This window comes from Serinus canaria, chromosome W, assembly GCF_022539315.1.
Source record: "Serinus canaria isolate serCan28SL12 chromosome W, serCan2020, whole genome shotgun sequence".
NCBI classification, from domain to species: Eukaryota; Metazoa; Chordata; class Aves; order Passeriformes; family Fringillidae; genus Serinus; species Serinus canaria.
This window is the reverse complement of record NC_066342.1, coordinates 3,160,985-3,175,687: the sequence shown is the minus strand read 5'-3', so window position 1 is coordinate 3,175,687 and position 14,703 is coordinate 3,160,985.

The window sequence follows — 14,703 nt, the reverse complement described above, 5'->3', positions numbered from 1 at the left end:
GTCCGAGTTCCCAAGCAGTTCTTAGCCACAAGCAACCTTAGCAAGCTTAAATGATATCAGCTTTCAGTGATTATCAGCTCATTTTGTGATTTCAGCTCTTAGCTTGCCAGGTGCCACAGGCAGGCAGATGCAGGGAGAGAGAGCAGAAGCACTGTGTGGGGTTCCACAGGAGTGTCTATATTGAATCTTCTGCAAAGGTTCCCAGGGACAGCTCTTCTAACAAACTGGGCAAACGTAGGGGTTTTTATAGGATACAGGGGTTTTAGAAATTGTCCAGTAGTAAGGTTCAAAGGAAAGTGACCTATAGTCTTACAGAGAGATAAGCAAGGGTCCAAAGGTGGGAGAGAGGGGCTTCTAAGGTCCAGTCATCATTACTCGGCATTTCCTTTCTTAGGCTCCTTGCTGCCAGGGAAGCCTTGCATGCTGGTACATATCCCCATTTGTGTGTTCTGTTTATGCTGGATGTTATGTTCTGTGCCTTCAAGACTGGCTCTGAAGAGCAAAGCTTTGTTTTGTTTTGTTATCAGCCACTCCCCCATGGCTGGGGGGACACAGAGACAGGGCCGTACATAGTGCAGCTTTTGCTTTTTACTTGGCTTTTTGCTTTGCTCTTGCTCTTGCTTCTGCTTTCCTCCTGCTTTGCTCTTGCTTTTTGCTTCTGCTCATTAGTTAGTTTAGCTAAGCAGTCCGAATTTTTCCCTGGACTGTTTTTGCTTTCCCTTTTTTGGAACTACTCAAACCTACTCTGGACTGGGGCCTAGGAAACACTGAGAGTTTATACCTTGTGGCCTGCAGCAGCTATTCCCAGCGCCAGAGGGACCGATAACAGAGCGATCACTCCCAGGAGAGACTTTCCAAATTTGTCATCTTTTCTCAGAGCAGTGAAAGAGTGTTGTCATCTGGTATTGTTCATTTTGTGTGCTGGGGGGTGCTTTGCCTGTTAAATAAACAGGTTCTTTCCACTTCCCTCCAAGGAATCCTTCCTGAACCGGTTGGGGGGAGGAGCCGTGTGGGTTTGTTTTGTTGAGGGGCCCCCCTTTTGGAGGTTTTCTCCCAAATTTGCCCTAAATCAGGACAGACTGCTATCAGTTTTAAGCTGTTTAATTCCTTTTTTTGTTACTATTACACTAAGATAAATGACAAAGCCAGCTGCTTTACAAACCTTCACATATTTTGGCATAGCTATTTATAAGACATATTATTTTAAAGAACTTTACTTACTACTATTACTTAGAGGTTTTTAGAATATATTAAAGACTCTTCCAGTTAAAGCCTGGACCCTGGCCAAGTCCTAGCCTTAGCTAGTGGAGAGATATACCAATAAACCCAAGTGTTTTCTACACCAAAACTACACTCAATTTATTTTACTTGCCAAATTTAGATCTATAATAGCTAAGCCTCCTTTTATAGTGAACTTTGAAAACATACCTGGGAATAGTTCTCCAAGCCCTCACTTTAAAATCAAGCTTGCCAATTACTACAGACTCTAAGTAATAGTACAGTATTTAAGAAATTGATGATGCATTGTTTTAAATGACCATTCTATTATTCATGTGCTACTAATTGTATATATTTTCTGATTTATTTTTACTTAGTATAAGTTTATTGTTTTGTCACATATTGTTTTGCTTTTATGTTGCCTTCATGCTTCATAACAAGAAACACATATGCTATTAAAAAAAAGGGGGTATAGCTTCTCAAGAACTCTTCACTAATATTTACATTAAAAATTTTGAAAGCAAATCAAATCAAATTTGGTCTCTTACTGTTATAGATGGATAATGAGATTATTGGCTTTCGCAATTAAGGGATGAATATTGTGTGAATATTAAGAGAAGCTTCATTGATGCATAGTTATGTTATTGTAGTTTAAATGTCCTCTGTTCTCCCCATAGTTCCTTTCCCCCCCTCTGTATTGTTGCCATCAGACAGCCTAGGTTGTTTAGGACAGGTAGAAAGAAGGAGTGCACATGCGCCCCTTACATGGGGCAATTGGGAATGGAAAAGCTTGTTGCTGGGGGAGGCACGGCGTGACAACACTTGACCCTCCAATCAAGTTTCAAGAAAGCAGTCATCACCAATAAAAGGCAAAGAAGAGTTGACTGACAGACTTTGGGAGGGGCCAGGGTTGGCTAATGCAACACCCAGGAGTATAAAAGACTAAGCATTTTCCTAGATTGCAAGATAAGTGTGTATTCTATTTGCCATCTCTTAGAGGTGTGGCAGTTATTGTCTGTTAATTGGGCAGTTTTTCTTTATCTCTTCCACAAACCAATCCTCCTTCCAGGAAATATCTTCTGTTAATGGGCCATTTAGTCCCACTGCATGACTGATAAAAATTGCATCATCCCATTGTGAGATGCTCCCCCCAGGGGGAGGAGCCAAGCATTCCTTCCTAGATTTATTCTGACAATTTGGGACACCAGGGCATCCTTCTCCATTGGATTCCAAGAGGAGCAGCCCATCTACACCACCACTGGATCTTCAGAGGAAGACTACACCCTTCTACAGGATCACTGCTTCAACAGAACCACATCTGTCACTCCAGGAGGACTGCAGCCACCATTTCAATTGGACTGCTACCAACACCCTGACCAACAGTGTGTCAGGTCATATTCTGAGTCTGTCAGTGTTGTTTTGTATTACTGCATTTTTATTTTTTTTCTTCCCTAATAAATAACTGATATTCCTGCTCCCATATCTTTGCCTGAGAGCCCCTTAATTTCAAAATTATAAGAATTTGGAGGGAGGGGATTTACATTTTCCATTTCAGGGGAGGCTCCTGCCTTCCTTAGCAGACACCTGACTTTTCAAACCAAAACAGCATCCATCTTGAAGACAAGCCAGCCATGTGGTAGGTAGCCAACAGGGCAGCTTCCAGGCCTGTATTTCCTTATTTAGTCCTTTTGTTGTATTTTTCTTAAGGTTTAATAAAACCTTTAAATTTTTTATGTGAGCAGGCATTTCTCACATTACCTTCCTGAACCACCTTTGGAATCCCAAGAACTGGAGCTCCTGGATTCAGTGAAAATGGATTTTTGTGTGAAATACATGAGAAAAAAATCAATCTAAAACTTAAAATGTTCTCCCTATCACCCTATATATAAGAATCAATCCTTTTGGTAAAACTACACTTCTGACTGTCTTTTTAAATCCAGTACTGCCCCCCCATGGCTGTCATTGGGAATGTTTCTGGTTTGTAAAGATTGGGCCTGAGCCTTTAGTGGCTAAAGTTTTAGCTAAAAGATTCTTTTAGGATAGGTATGTATGTAATGATTTTAATAGTAATTGTATTAATCACGATACCTTGCTTGCTTCAATGTGTGTTGAGATTAATTAATAAGGCCATTAAAAGAGTGGTTTTGGTTGAAAAGAGAAGGGGGAGATGATGTATTTCGGACATGATTAGCATAAGAGATTTGATAATCAGGATGCCTTGGTAAGAACAAACAGAGCTTTGGCAATTGCATGAAGATTGAATCAAAAAAGAAGATTGAGTCAACTTCTACAAGCAAGAGATGTTGCAAAATATATGTTTGTTTATGTGATGATTAACCCCATCATTGTAGTAAAAAAAAAAAAAAAATTACTAGCCTTCCTAAAATAGTATATTAGCATATGTAGTCCACAATAAAATCTGATTCTGACCACCACCACTCAGTCTCCCTGCCTCTCTCCATTGCTGATAGGGATTGAGTCTTCCATCAGTAAATTTGCAGATGACACCAAGCTGGGAAGGAGTGTCGATCTGTTGGAAGGTAGGAGAGCTCTGCAGAGGGACCTGGATGGCCTGGATAGATGGCCTGAATCTAATAATATGAGATTTAACAAGTCCAAGTTCCTGGTCCTACACTTTGGCCATAACAACCCCCTGCAGAGATACAGGCTGGGGAGAGTGGCTAGATAGTGGCCAGGCAGAAAGGGATATGGGGGTGCTGGTCAACAGCAGGTTGAACATGAGCCAGCAGAGTGGCCATGTGGCCAAGAAGGCCACTGGCATCCTGGCCTGTTTAAGAAATAATGTGTCCCTGCACGCTGGGGATCTACTCCTTCACGGCTGGCAGGACCTGCTCCTGGCTCAAGGTTCACCCCCACATCGTGGGTGAAGGCGGAGTCATCTCCACAACACTGACCACTTTGTCAGCTTCCTTGTTGTCAGCCATGGAGCCTGCGCATTTGGGCCAGCCACGCCCATCGGCAACTCCGGCTGGCGAGTGTATGTTCCAGTCAACGTCACGCCCCTGGCCCACTTCCCCCTCCTTTTCTATGACACCTGCACAGACAATAGTGACCACGACCGCTGCTTCAGCGCCATCTCACCAACAGGTAAATCACACAGCGGGGGCTGTGTCTTCTTTTGTTGTGGTGCGCGGTCGGTTTCTAGTTATGTTATCTCCCCTGTTTTGTATTGTCCCCCTCCGTTTTGTGATGCTTCCCCCAGTTACAACCCTATACCCAGTTCGATGGTTCAGTCCTGGTTCCCCCTTTCCCTCGAATGGTGTCCTCCCTGTCTGGGCTCGCTGCCAAGCCCTTGTCTCTACCCCCGTTCCCCTAGCAACTGCCCCTTTCGTTACATTTTCCCCTCCTCTCAGGCCCTGTCCATCTCCCGGGGGCCCCCCCCATCCTTCCAGAAACTTCTGCCTTCCCTAGGGTGTGATTGGGCAGGTGCCCCGAGCCTCTCCCTGGTTCATGTATCACTTGTTGCCACCCGTGTCAGTTATGTTTAATTCCCCTCCTCAGTTTCCCCCATTGGTTCTTGTACACCCCTTTATATACTGCCGTTGCCCATTGTCCGAGCGCTTTCCCGCCGGATTCCCTGGAGACAATGATACATTAAAACTCTGGACTGCACCAGGCGAGTTAAGACCCTCTTTTCTCTCCGGCTTCTCCGCCTTGCCGCTCCTCTCGATACTGTTGCTTCTGCCGAAGGCGCTGCCCAGACGTCCCTGACAGATCCGGGTAGTGCCCCCCGCTGCTAGCTGCTGCTGTGCTCTGAGCTAGCCGTGGCCGCCTTACCCCCCGCTCGGAGGGGAGTGAAGTGCATTCGACGCAGCAGCGCAGCATTCTTTCATTCCCCCATCTTTGGTTGCAGAGCAACTGCCTCCTCACCCTTCTGGTGCGACAGCTGACTTGGTTGACTTAATGTCTTTTGCACCTTTGCCATTGCAGCCCGCGGCAGCTGCGGTAGTGCCACTGGCTGCAGCTATGCTGCCCACCACCACACCTCCAGCCACACCATCCCCAGCTGGGCCCCCGGCCGTGGCACAACCAGCGGCCAGCCCCCGTGCGCCTGGGCTTGCAACTGGCCCTTCAGCCTCGCAGTCCGCAGTCAGCCTCTCAACTCTGGAGCTTTTGGCCAACCCACCACTCCCTGCTGCCCAAAGGCTGCCCTCCCCATCCCTGGATGGGGACAGTGACAGTGATGAACGCCAACAGCCAGTCCCCCAGCGGGGACATGCCCTGGTGGCGGAACGCTGGCACCAACAGGCAGAATCATCGTCCATGCATAACCTCCAGACTTTGCTTCCCTGTTAGGTGACCGTGCGCCCCAAGAACCCTTGCAGCTTTTGGGATGCAGTTAAGATGCGAGCTTCAGAAGCTGGGGATGGAGATCTGTTTGACAGGGCAGGAAGGCCACAGTGTATAGCTGAAACCACACTTGCTCCGGAGGAAGGGGCAACAGATGTCAGTCAGACAGCTTATCTGGCATCTGTGGGGGGGACACAGGCAGTTTGGGAGGACCATGTTCTGACAGAAGGCCAGGTGCAAGCTCTTCCCGTGTATAAACCTGTCCCAAATTCAGGACACGCTGACAGGCATGATGTGATTGCCTGGCAGGTGATCCAGGATTTACAAGATAAGGTTGCAAAATATGGCCTTGGCTCCATGCAAGTTATGCAGGCTCTCAGAGTGATAAACTCAGACCTTCTTGCTCCATTTGATATTAAACATATTGCTCAGGCACTGTTCCAGCCTGTGCAATATGAAGTTTTTTTTGACAGCTAGAGGCAGGCTGCTGAAAAGGTTGCATCAAGCAACAGGCTTCTGCCTCGGGGGGGAACCTAGGTATGGCGTGGGGGCGGTTGGTCTCCTCAGAAAGTAGGCCTTTTCCAGTCCTGATTTTCAGGCTACCTGGGACTCTGACGTTCTTGAGCAGTGTCAAAGGGTAGGATTTAATGCATTGTTGAAGACTACTGAGATGGCATCCCCCAGGCCACAGTTTACAATGATAATTCAGGGAGCAGGTGAGCCTTTTTTGCCATTTGCTGAGAAGCTTGCAGCTGCCCTGGAGAAACAGGTTGAGGATGATGCCTTAAGGCAGATTTTATACAAGCAGTTAGCTCGGGTCAACTCAAACAGTGAGTGCCAGAAGATCATAGATGCTCTTCCAGGCAACCCAACGCTAACAGACATGGGCAATGCATGTGTCAAGATAGTTGCTGTACGCTACAGGATGTCTGCTCTGGTGGTTGCTTTACAGCCAGGCCAGATACCCTTAAGGGGAGTGTTGTATTGCACTAAGTAGTTTCTTTAGTTATAATTTTGAACTGGGTGATTAGAATTTTGCACTAAGTAGTTTTTATATTGCACAAAGTGGTTTGTTTGTATCACATGGTTTGTTCCATTCTCCCCTCTCCCCTAAAGTCCGTGGTGGTGGTCTCTCCCCGGGTCACTTCCCTCGCCCCTCCCATCAGTTGTATCACATTGGCTGTGGCCCCTCTCCTCTGTCCCCCCTTTCCCCAGGTTTAAAATCTCCCACCACAAGGCAGACGATCTCTTTCTTTTCCCGGACATCCCTGGAGTGGTTCCACAATAAAACTGTGGGACTTTCTGGTCCCGAGAAGAAAGAACATCTTTTGCCTTTTGCTTTTGTCCTTGTTGGTTGGAGCTGGGGGTCCAGAGCTAGCCGAACCAGACCCCAAAAGGCCTCAATACCCCAGGGGCGGACAACAGAAGAGGAACAAAAATAAGGGCAAGAGAAAGCAAGGAACATGCAAACTGACAGGGCTGGGTGCCACCTTCTTGTGCACTAGATGCCTAAGGACAGGTCAGTATGCACACCAATGCAAAGGTAAATTTCATGTCAATGGCCAGCCTTTGGTAGGCCCGGGAAACGGAGCAATGAGCGCACAAGGGAATTGTGCCCTGACACAAGTGATTCCTCATAGCATAGCACCAGCTCAGGTCTGCCCAGCCAGCTCAGAGGCATCACCCACGGCCCTGCCAGCATGGATGTATGTACCATCAATGAAGTCATCTTAGAATCCTGGCATGAACATAAGGTTCCTTTGGACATGTTCAGACCTTTGGGACAAGGATTTGGCACGCTGCTTGTGGGAAAATTTAGTGTCACCCACCAAGGAATCTTTGTTCACCCCGGAGTCATTGACTCTGACTTTTTAGGTCAGATTTGTGCCACGGTTTCATGCCCTCCCCCTGTCACTATTCCGGCAGGGACTCGGATTGCTCAACTTGTGCCTTTTCAGTCATGTGTCCCCAGGACTGACCAGCAGACTTGTGGGAGTGGTCGCTTCATATCGACAGGACTGCCACAGGCCCTCTGGTCTGTGGACATTTCTGCTCAATGACCTCAGATGGTGTATACCCTGACCCAACCAGGTGCTTGCCCACTGATGATCGAGCTTCAAGGTTTGATCAACACAGGGGGGGATGCGACAGTCATCTCCCTTTCTGTGTGACCTCCCACATGGCCTTTGGCCCCTGTGGAATCAGCAGTTGTAGGGGTGGGGGGTGGGGCACGTACCTTGGTGAGCCAATGGTTCATGCTGATCAGTAACGTGAATGGGCAGACAGCTGCAGTTTGACCCTATGTCATTCCAGCTCCGATCAATCTCTGGGGGCGGGATGTATTGGCTGCCTGGGGAGTGTGAATTGGGATGGATTTTTAATTGAGGCCATTGCATTGAAGGGCGAAAGATACCCTATGCTGCCTTTTCAGTGGCTGGTGGACGAACCCATTTGGGTTCATCAGTGTCCCCTGACAGTCCCTTCATCAACAGGGACATTGAGCCTTCTGCTAGTACCTGGAATACTCCTGTCTTTGTGATAAAGTTTGGGAAATGGAGGCTGCTACAGGACCTCTGGAAAATTGATGTGGTGATGGAAAGCATGCGGGCATTGCAGCCTGGTCTGCCCTTACCCACCATGATCCCTGCGGGATGGGACATCTTGAAGGCTTGTTTTTTCACAATTCCTTTGAATCCTGATGACAAACCAACGTTTGCCTTCAAGGTGCCTTTAATGGGGGATGCCTGGAGAAACCCAATCAACCACCTCACAGTGTCACCGAATTCAATTCAGAGAATCCTGTCATTTTAAATCATTTTCTCTCATTGCATTCTTCAGGTGAGATGCACCTGCCTCAAGTAAAGGTCAGATACAGGACCTAACCACTAATGAGTGGGCGGGCCAGTACGACCTTATCACTTGGGACCCTGGGTATGCATGCGTTTCCACAGATATTGGAGTACGTTGGTTGCCTGCGAAGCGTGTTCACCCTGATTTGCGACACCAAAGACAGAATGTCTCCAACAGGCAACCTCCGAATGATGTTTAAGATAATGACCATCAATCAGATGGCCCCTCCACAAGTGAGGACTGAACATCCCATCCTTTCCTTGCTTCTGAAAAAGGATTGTTGACAGGCTAAGACTGTCAGTTCTTGGAAAAAATAAATGAAAAGTTGTTATTATATTATTAGACTTAGTATTGAGATTGTATTAGAATAAGTAAATTGTTTAAGGATTGATAGTGCATTTCTTGTAAGAGGGAATTGCAATATCTAATCTCTCTGACCATTTTAAATCACTGTCTGATTGAGGAAGCTCTGGAGCTGTGTTTGTTCTCCTTTCTGCAAGGGGCCCCACAGAGGATTACAAACACTGCCTCCTTCTTTAAACAAAAAGGGGGACATGTGGATGTGACAGCCTGGTCAGAGAGCGAGAAAACGAGATGAGTTTTCTCACAGCGGACTTGTGAGACTTTTAGGCAGTTGTAGAGAAACTATGACAGCTTATTATAAACAACCTGCAGGTGCTGTTTTCCTACTCTTTGTTTTCCTGTTCTTCTCAAGGATTGTTTAGAAGAAAGGTGCTTTTGTTAATTAACCAATCAGGTGAAATGTACCGGAACAGTCTATAAAAGAGAGAGTTTTTCGTATTAAAGCTGATGCCGTGCAAACCAGGCTTCTTGGAGTCTGTGCCACTTTCTTACTCAACAGTGACAGCACTGCATAAGGTTTTTTGCCTTCTATTTATTTCCTAAAATAATACATATGCATAACCCCAGTACCTCCCATCCCTGCTTTGTATTAAAATGAAGTTATTAGTCTTTTATGAGTGTGCAATTCTTCTCTTGAATTGGGTCAGTGGTTTCAAATTGGGTCAGTGGTCCCAGGGATGAAGTCAGGTGTCACCGACATAGTTTAGGAAAAATCCTTTACTTAGGAATTTTCCTCTCCTGAGAGCTGAGAGGTCTCAGGAACAAACTGTAAACAATTCTTATCTGCTGCTGTGGAATGCCACGGGAAAATCTCTGATTGGCCCCGTCGGACTGTTTCCAGTTGAGACCCTATCACGGAGCACCTGCCCAGCGTTTCGGGCTGAGAAGACTTTTCGTTTACACATTCTTTTCTATTCTTAGGATAGCCTTGGTAGTGAAATCTCTAGCTTTATTCTTTTAGTATAGTTTTTATATCTTATATATCATATCATAATAAATCAAGCCTTCTGATGCATGGAGTCAACTGTCTCGTCTCTTCCCTCATCCTGGGACCCCAGAAAACCACTGTAACAGTCAGGAATGTCTTTGTCAGGTCTCTGTGACCCTCTGGCACAATCCAAGGCCCCCTGCTTCATGATGGATTACCATAGAGTCCAGGTGCTGGGCATTGTTCTACTGGTTTCAATATGTTCCTATAATGGTTCACTTGTTCTGTTTCTTTCTACAAATGAGCTCATAATATTACAGTTAGCTTTAGCTTAATCATCTAATAATCATTAACCTATCGTTGGTGTATCTAACTTCAATATGAATTGGTTCTAACCCTCAGCTAAAATCTTAACCCTTTAAAATCATGATCAATTTCCCACTCTTTCTTTAAGATTAGTAAATTCTTTTACAAATATATAGATTCTTCTTCATCTAGCAAAGCTGCGCAGTAGGTGTCTCTTAAAACTGTACTACATGTTCTCGATATTGAAATTAAAGCTGCTACTCGCACCAACAGTCTCTAGTTCCAAATATGTACTATAATGGATAAAATCAAATTTATACCAACTAAGATAAGCAAAACCATAATTGGATGAATGAAGGTATTGAGCTAGCCAGTTGCCCTTGGAGACCACTCAAAAAGCACATCCCACCAATGATGGGATGGGCCTTCTTCCAATCTTTTAAATACTCTCTGTATAGTCTCTGTGTCATGATGTATTGTAATCAAAGTTTTCTTTCCTTCATCTTTAATTTCTTTAAGAGTTCTCTTTAATTCATGATGTTTCAACAATTGGGTAACCAAAGCTAAGTTCATCCCTATAGTCACAGGCAATATTTCTTGGACACTAATCAAATTCGCTTTTATATGTTGGTATGATGCAACAGGTGCCTGACAGGAAAAATCACATCACTTCGATTTTGACAAAGTTACAAATGCAGAAGTTAAATTGAGTTTCATTCATAATGGTCTCATCTACTATTATAGTAGGACATGCTGTTCTGAGGCAGACACAACCTTGTCCTATATACACAGCAAGGTTGTCTGGTGAATGGGATGCATTTCAAAGTGACAAATAGTTTGCTCTGTATCTAAACTCAGAGCAGTTAGTTAAGCATTTGTCACAGTATTTAGGATTCTTGATGAAATTCATTAAATCCATCCTGGAAAAACACATATTCACATCCTCAAACATTTCTTCTTTCTTACACAGTTGCATTTGTAATTTTTAGCATTTGACTCAGAGACTTACCGGAGTCAAAATTATAGGCTTTCCCTTGTTACTTATATATACCAGTCACATTATATGTACGTGGTGCTGTATTAGCTGTGGCTATAGCAATAATCATAAATGCCACAACTCTCTTAGCTATACCTACTTGATTATCCATTACAACTACAAGCCTTTCTATTCTTCGGGGGATTATTACACTATGCTTATCATATCAGCCAAACTCTATTTTCCTGAGAAAGTTTTAATTTCAGTTTGTTGTAACCCGGTATAACTTTCCAAAGGCCCTTGGTAGCCTTCTTCATTCGGGAATGATGGATCCAGGCACTTTGTTCCTTAATCTTGATTGCAGTAGAGGTGGTGAGGAGCATTTGGAATGGTCCTTCCCACTGCAGTTCCAGCGTCTTTTCTGCAAAAGACTTAAAATATACGTAATCCCCAGGCTGTACATCATGAGCTAGTCCATCTAATTCTCTGCGCTGAGCCCTAGCCACATGTTTCTCAATTTCTCTAAGTTGTTTGTTTAGGGTCACCACATATTTGTGTATGGTTTCTTCCCCTATTTGAATGGGTGTTGTCCCTTCTTGAATTCTATATGGCCTCCCATACAATATTTCAAAGGGACTCAATTTTTCCTTTACTCTTGGTTTGGTCCAGATTCATAATAATGCTAATGGAAAAGCCTGAGGCCAGAGTAACTTTGCCTCTTGTCCCAGTCTTATTACTTGCTGCCTAATCAAGTGATTAATTTTCTCCACTTGACCACTTGACTGAGGATGATATGGAGTATGAAGTTCCCAGTCTATGCCTAAATGGTGGCTAATTTGCTGCACAATTTTTGAAATATAATGTGGCCCTCTTTCTGAAGACATTGGGGCTAGGACTCCAAAACACGGTACTATTTCTTGCAACAATGCTTTGGTTACCTCCCGTGCTTTCACAGTTCTCATAGGGAAAGCTTCTGGCCACCCTGAAAAGGTATCTGTTAACACCAATAGGTATCGGTACCCCCCTTTCTTGGGTAGTTCTGAAAAATCAATTTGCCATTGCTGCCCAGGTCCATATCCTTTTACAATTTGCCCAAGTTTTGGTTCGGGAATATTTTTGGGATTAATTTGGAGGCAAAGGGTACATTGGCGAGTCACTTGAATCACTGAACTTTGCAAGTTTCTGGCTAGGATTCTGTATTTTAATTAATTATACAAGACATCTATTCCCCAATGTTATTTCTCATGTTCATCTTTCACTAATGACCATAGCATGTAAGAGGGGATCACAACCCTTCCTTTCCCTTTATCTGTAACAGCCCATCCTTCTTGATTATAACTTCCATTTTCTTTCTCAATAAGCCTTTTTTCTTTTTTACTATACCTTGGCTTACCTTCAATCGAAATTTGTCCATCTGGGATTAAGGCTGCCTCAACTGTCTCAACAACTTCACCTTTATTGGCTTCTTCTGCCTTTCTGTCTGCCAGCTCATTTCCTTCCTCCAATTCAGAGCTCACTTTTTGTTGTGCCTTGATGTGCACGATGGCTACCTTTTCAGGTAACTGGACTGCCTCCAACAGTTTTATTACCTCTTGTGCATGTTTAATGCTTTTTCCTTGTGAGTTCAACAGTCCTCCTTCTTTCCAGATGGCTCCACATGCATGGACTACCCCAAATGCATACCTTGAGTCTGTGTAAATATTGATTTTCTTTCTTTTTGCCAGCTCTAAAGCCCAGGTTAAGGCAATTATTTCAGCCTTCTGTGCCGCGGTGTTGGTTGGTAATGATCCAGACTCTATTGCCTCTCAGCTTGTGGTAACCGCATACCCAACATGCCTTTTTCCACTAATGATATAGCTGCTTCCATCAGTAAACCAGGTCTCAGTGTCCTCGAGAGGGATGTCCTTCAGATACGGGTGACTGGAGTAGGTAGCTTCAATAGTCTCCAGGCAATCATAGATCACTGGTTCTCCCATACTACCACTGAGGAAAGAAGCTGGGTTCACAATGTTAGTTACCACAATTTCTACATCATCTTGTTCCACCATTAAGGCTTGGTATTTCAGGAATCTCTGTGGGGAGAGCCAATGTCCCCCCTTTACTTCCAGCACTGCAGACACTGTGGGAGACACTAGCACAGTCATCTTCTGGCCCAGGGTGAACTTCCGTGCTTCCTGGATCTTCACTGCCACTGCCGCAACTGCTCTGAGGCATCCTGGCCATCCCTCAGCTGCTGCATCAAGCTGCTTAGAGAGGTAGGTGACTACCCTGCAGTACGGGCCCAGATCTTGTGCTAGTATTTCCAGGGCAATTCCCTGCTTTTCATGACAAAATAGAAACAATGGTTTACTCACATCTGGAAGTCCCAGGGCTGGAGCTGATATGAGTGCCTTCTTCAGTTGGCCGAAGGCTCGTGTTGCCTCTTTTGTCCATTGGAGGTCTCTGCTTCCTTTTGTAATCAAGGCATATAGGGGTTTGACTAACAGTCTGTAATTATAAACCCACAGCCTGCACTACCCAGTCATACCTAAAAAGGTTCTCGGTTCTTTTACTGTCTGGGGCTTTGGGGTCTGGCATATTGCTTCTTTGCCATCCCGTCCTAAAGTTCTTTGTCCAGCACTAACTTCATAGCCCAAATAAACAATTGTTTGCTTCACCATTTGGGCTTTCTTCTGGGATACTCGATACCCCTGTAGGCCCAAGAAGTTTAAGAAGCTTACCGTCCACTCCATACATGCCTCTTGGGTTTTGGTAGCTACCAGAAGGTTGCCCACTTTCTGTAACATTTATCCTTCTTCTGATGGAGCTTCCCAAGATTCTACATATTTTGCTAGTTGTTCTCCAAATATCATGGGGGAGTTCTTGAACCCTTGAGGCAGAACTAACCATGTGAGCTGGGTTTTGCATCCAGTTTTGGGGTTTTCCCATTGAAATGCAAAAATTTTCTGGCTGGCCTCATGGAGAGGAAGGCAAAAGAAAGCATCCTTCAAATCTAAAACAGTAAACCATGTTAGTTCAGATGTTAAACGAGTTAACAGAGTGTAGGGGTTGGCAACCAATGGGTATAAATCCTCAGTTATCTTATTAACAGCTCTTAAATCTTGTACTATTCTTTATGATCCATTAGGCTTTTTAACAGGTAAAGTAGGAGTATTGAACTCAGACTGGCACTCTTTTAATAGCCCTATCTGTAAAAGGTGTTTGATTACTGGGCTAATCCCTTCCCTGTCTTCCTTTCTCAAAGGGTGCTGCTTGACCCTAACTGGTTGTTTTCCTTCTTTAAGCCTAATTTGCACTGGGGGTGCATTCTTTGCTCTCCCTGGTATGTTAGAAGCCCACACCCCAGGAAATACCTGATCCAGTATTTTCCTGTGAATCTCATCTTCACTTTCAATTTTAGCCTCATTGGTTATTAGCATCAGGCTTAACAATTCCACATATTGTTGGTCCTTAACCTCCAAGGTAATCTCTCTGTTTTTGAATATTATTTTTGCTTCTAATTGTTCCAATAAGTCTCTACCCAAAAGTGCTGATGGAGCATTGGGCATATATAAGAACTTGTGAATTCCCCATTGTTTCCCAAGTTTATATTTCAATGGCCTACAAAAATAAGCGCTCAGATTGGCCAGTTGCCTCCTTTACCATGACATAATAATCTGTTATTGTTATTAAAGCTTTATTTAACACCAAATATGTTGCCCCTGTGTCTATCAGAAATTCCATTTCCTTTTTCTTGTTCCCTAGTTTCATT